The sequence below is a fragment of the Nicotiana sylvestris genome, chromosome 11, assembly GCF_000393655.2.
Source record: "Nicotiana sylvestris chromosome 11, ASM39365v2, whole genome shotgun sequence".
Classification (NCBI taxonomy): domain Eukaryota; kingdom Viridiplantae; phylum Streptophyta; class Magnoliopsida; order Solanales; family Solanaceae; genus Nicotiana; species Nicotiana sylvestris.
This window is the reverse complement of record NC_091067.1, coordinates 130,069,617-130,075,616: the sequence shown is the minus strand read 5'-3', so window position 1 is coordinate 130,075,616 and position 6,000 is coordinate 130,069,617.

The following is a 6,000-nucleotide window of genomic DNA, read 5'->3' as shown; positions in this document are numbered from 1 at the left end:
TTTTCTCCTTCCAAGAGTTTTGATTTTGAAGCATCAACCTGTATGGCCAGTCGTGGTCGACTTACTGCACCTGTCGAGGCTAGGTGCCTTTTTGCATATTGACTTTCATTAAACGAGAGCCCTATAAACCAGCCATACCATCGCCTCTTTGTCTTAGTTTCGGAATAGAGTTAGACCGAAAGGGATTCAAAGAAAAACAAATAATGGAATGGACAAATGAATTTAGACGAGAGGTATCCCTTTCGGGGAAAGGAAAGAAGGACTTATTTGGAGTACATGCGCACTTCAATGAACATGACATGCCTTTTGGACTGGATGCCTAATTTGTGTAAACCATCCGACTCTCAGAAATTTATCATAACTTTTGCCTCAAAACTGAGAAACCTTGACCAAGACTGTGTCGATGCCAGTGACTGTGAGGATCCTTTTTTCGCTTAGTGGTGCCTTTGCGGGTTTTCACCAGCTGACCTCTCTCATTTCTCTTCTCACCATCGCCTTATAGTGCTTTTTGCAAGTTTTCTCTAACAAGACTCTCTCATTTCAATTTCTCTCATTTTTGACTGTGAGAGCTCCAAGCGGCTATATACTCCAATTCTTGAACATTCTCGCCGATTGGTCGGAAGGACTTGAAAGGGATTTGGGTAAAAAGGATTTGGATTGAATTACAACTTTTGAACCTTTCAGGCGAAACCATCGCCGAATCATTGTAACTTCTGCCCCAGTTTAGACTTTGGGAAAATGTGAATTTTTTATTTTGGTGTGACTGAACCCCGGAGAGAGGCTGCCTACGTATCCATTCAGAATCAAGTTGAACGTAGTTCGAGCAACTTTGTTTTTATTTTATTTTGTCTTTTCTTTTCTTCTGTTTTGTTTTCTTTATTTTTTATTTTGTCTTTTATTTTAGTGTGACTGCACCTGCATTCACGGTTATTTCAGGGACATTTTCTTCGATGTTTCCCAGGTACAACACTCTCTTTTGGAAGTACTCTTGTTACCATGTATTGATCTTTCCAATCTTATGCCATAGCTATTCTAATTCTTTATTTTATTTACTTAAACCTATTTTAATTGCATTCCGATTCTCGATTCATTATTTTGAAGTCTGACAGCGTTTTAGGATTTGGGCATGAAGTCCGCAAGCTTGTCATGTTATTGAAATTTGCATTAACAGAATTGAAAAGAGAATAAGAAAAATGACAAGATTAAGATAAGAGACATTCCTGGACAATGAAATATTAATTTTATTTGATTTTTTTGATTTCAATTGATTGATTTTTTGGAATTTTAAAGATAGAAGGGTTTACACCGAAAAGTAAGACAATAAAGTAAAATATCCGGATCACACCCTGAGATAATTCGGACGCAGAAAGGATAGCAAGACTGGCTACCAAGACTCCCGTCTGATAGGGAACTTTCAAACTTGGCGACTATTTTTCGGCTTTTTTCTGTCTCGACAATGGATGCAATGGCCTTCAGTGCTGGATCAAATTCCTCATCTCTCTAATTTATGTTCATCAAACCCTCTGAAACACTATGAGCGGCCTGTGATGTGGCCTTAAAAGCAACATGATGTCACGACCTAAACCGATGGGCCGCAACGGGTACCCGGTACCTTACTCAACCGAGTACCAACATAACGTATCTTTTCATGTCATACTATCATAAATAACTGAACCGGAGAGGCTGCCGTGAAATAGGTAGAATACAACAGGTAATGCTAACTTATACATAAGGCATATGGGCCTCTAAGACCAGAATAACCACTTGAACACTGAACATAGACAGACAAAGCCATACAATCTTTTGCATACATGGCATCTGTCTATAAGCCTCTAAAAATACATAATTTTCATAAAGGTCGGAACAGAGTCACACCATACCAAACAATACACATCTAATTTATACTAACCAAACAAGCAACTCCGAAGCAAATGGAGCGCACCAACATCTTCTGCTGAGCTGATAGCCTACTTGGAGGGCTCTCGACCTGTCTATCGGGACCTGCGGGGATGAAATGCAGTGTCCCCAAGCAAAAAGGGATGTCAGTACGAATAATGTACTGAGTATGTAAGGCACATAAATAAGTACATAACAGACATGGAGGAAATATAGAGTAAATGACTCCACCTGTAAGTCTGGATAACTTTGTAAATCATGAAATAATTATAGTGTCAAGCATATGCGTATGAATGTCATGCCGTGCATAGGTACATGTTTCATAACATCATCAGGCCTCTGAGGGCATCCCATCTTATCATCTCAGCCACCGTGGGCAAAATTATCAACGTATACCAGCTGATTAGGTGGTGGTGCGTATATAACACTGTAACCTTTTTCCTTATCCCATGTAAATATAATATACATATATACGCATATATAATGCAATCTGTTCATGGGTCAATATACATGAATAAATGCATGAAATGCATAAGAAATACGTTAATAAGATTTTTTCGGAATGCCATAAAAATCCATATGCCTTTCGGATAAACTATATCAAATACTTATTTTTCTAAGACCCATGAATAGAAGATATAATAGTAATTCACATAGGGAATCAAGAATATAGAAATCCCTAGTATTTCTATGAATAAAGTCATTTATGAAAGTTGCGTATTTTGCTCGTTTCATTTGTATTATTTGGATCATGCCAAAAAGAAAGAAGGGATAGCCTTAACATACCTTACTTTAATATGAAGTAATCCCCAACTTGCTCAAATATAGAGAAAAACTGACGTTATAGTTAGTCACGACCCCGGTTCGCCCTCCGTGAACCATCGTGACGGCACCTAGTCTCTACGACTAGGTAAGCCTAATTTGCGGAAGATAACCAAAACTTGCGGAAGTAAACAATTTAAAAACAGAAATAAGGCAATAACAGTGTTTAATTGTGCCGCTCGACATACACCATATATAAATCTCAAAACCAATATCCAAACCCAAGACCCGGAAACCCACGAATCACAAGATAAGAAAAGAAATACTACATAACTCTAACTCCGTAATTTTTGTCTAATAAGAACTGAAGTACATAAGGGCTAAATACTAAAAACATGAAAAGGAAGGGAATTCTCGGTCTGCAGACATGGCAGATGTACCTCGAAGTCTCTAAACAGTCGCCTCTCTCAAAGTTGGTAGGCCTGAGTAGCGGTACCTGGAGCTGCACATGAAAAATATGTGCAAAAGGGGCATGAGTACACCACAACGGTACTTAGTAAGTGCCAAGCCTAACCTCGGTTGGGTGGTGACGAGGAAGGTCAGGGCCCTACTGAGATTAAATAAATATAAAGATGACATGATAAAATAAGCAATACAATTGAGAATCTACAGTAAGAATCTACACAGGATAATAAGAGTACAATAACGGAAACAGAGATGAAGGCAAACCACAAGGAAGTACCACTCATAACAAGGATGATAACCGGGGATCTCTTGGTATCTCGAGGATCTCTTGGTATCCTGAATATATGCTAGGGATCTCTTGGTATCCCAAGGATCTCTTGGTATCCTCAATATTGTTAGGGATCTCTTGGTATCCCGAGAATCTCTTGGTATCCTCAAAATAGGCTAGGGATCTCTTGGTATCCCGAGGATCTCTTGTTATCCTCAATATATGCAAGGGATCTCTCGGTATCCCGAGGATCTCTTGGTATCCCAAGGATCTCTTGGCATCCTCAATATACATGCCAGGGATCTCTTGGTATCCCGCACCTCAGTTCAGATCATAAATACATACAGGGGATCTCCCGGGATGCCGTCCCGTAGTCCCAAAGTAAAAACACACAGCAGCAACAAGAGAATACCCGATTAAGCTAAATTTCGTACCAAGTAAACAGTTAATTCTAGCCTAACATGCTTCACGTAATACAATTAAGGCAGTTTAAGCAAATAGTCAATTAAGTCAACTAAACATGTTTTTCTAAACTAGCAACATGCTAAATTCACAAGTGGAATAAAACAGGAAAAAGAACTCAATTGAAATACTTAAGGAAAAACCGAATTTTCAATAATTAGCTCAAGTACGCGCTCGTCACCTCACGTACAAGGCATTTCAATTATCAAATATATCATATCCTAAGGGGAAGGTCCCCCACACAAGGTTAGACAAGCTACTTACCTCGAATCGACTCAAAGTCAATCTGAAACCACGCTTTTGCCACGAGTACTCGACTCCAAATGGCCCAAATCTATTCAATTCAATCGCATAATGTAAATAACACTTCAAGTAACTGATTTTACAATTAATGTCTAAGCTAATACACGAAATTATGTAAAATGACCAAAATTCCCCTCGGGCCCACATCTTGGAATCGGGTGAAATTTACATTTTCGGAAACCTCGTACTCTCATGAGTCTATACATAACAAGAACACTAAAATCAGAATCCAAATGGCCCCTCAAATCCTCAATTAAAGGCCTCTTAAACTCATGCCCTAATTAACCATTTTTCCCAATTTCTCACCACTAATTAGGTCTTTAATCACATAAAAACGAGTTATGAAGTCAAGGATGTTACCTCCAAGCGATTCCCCTTTGTTTTACTTAAAAATCTCTCTCAAAAGCTTCAAATCTGGATGAAAATGGTGAAAGAGTAGCTCAAATTCGCGAAGGCAACTATTTATATGCTCTGCCCTGCGATTTCCACATTTGCGACCCTGGGACCGCATATGCGGTCCCGCTTCTGCGGAAACTTCGTCGCATCCATGACTTTCATTTAAATACCAGAAATCGCATCTGCGATTACATTTTAGCAGATGCGACACCGCTTTTGCGGTGTCCCTTCCGCATCTAAGAAATTTGAAGGAAAGGCCAAAATCCGCTTTTGCGGCGCCGCATCTGCGGTCCCCAAACCGCAGATGTGAAAATACGAGAAGCAGCAAAAATACAGCAGCTACAACATTTTCTAAATTTTCTCGTTAACCATCCAAAATCACCCCGAGGCCCCCGGGACCTCAACCAAAGGCATCAACATATCCTAAAACCTTATTCAAACTTATACCAATCTTCAAAACACCTCAAACAACATCAAAACAACCAAAACACATCGGATTCAAGCCTAAGTTTCTAAAATCTTCCGAATTTTGCTTCTGATCAAAAACCCAACTAAACCACGTCCAAATGACCTAAAATTTTGCACACACATCCCAAATGACACAACGGAACTACTGCAACTCCCGGATTCCATTCCGACCCTCGGATAAAAATCTTGCTATCGAACCAGAAACTTAAAAAATTCAATCTTCGGCATTTCAAGTCTAAATTAGCTACGGACCTCCAAAACACTATCCGAACATGCTCCTAACCCCAAAATTACCCAACGAAGCTAATGGAACCATCGGATTTCCATTCCGAGGCTGTCTTCCCACTGTTCCGACTACAGTCAACTTTCCAACACTTAAGCTCTCATTTAGGGACGAAGTGTCCCAAAACTCTCCGAAACTTAAAACCGAACATCCCGGCAAATCAAAGTAGCAGAAATAAACTCGGGGAAAGCAATTAATAAGGGATCGGGGTGTTAATTCTTAAGACGACTGGCCGGGTCGTCACATAGTCGTAAAATTATCGAAGAGACAATCATGATTGATTGTTGCGTCAACCTCACCTTGAATATGCTTGTAGAAATTGTTCTCAATTGAGAAGTGAGAAACTACATATTGTACTCCAATTTGTAGAAATTCTTGTGGGACTTTTCTAAGGAATTTTGTTGCTAAGGTAAAGCAAGAAGCTTACATTTGAAAGAAGCTCACATATGCAAATGCAAGGCTAACGTTTTTGGATCCTTTTTGTGTAGGAAAATGATTAGAAATGAAGTGACTTGGTACTACACATTATATTTGCCACCTAAGCTTATGTGAATACTTAGTCATATGTTTGGTTAGCTTATTTGCTGCCACGTTTTGGTTGGGGGTGTGTGTTAGTCTTATTTTATATTTTTTATAATTAACTAGGTAATATCTCGTTATCCGATAATTAATCAATTACCCGCATAATTAAACATTA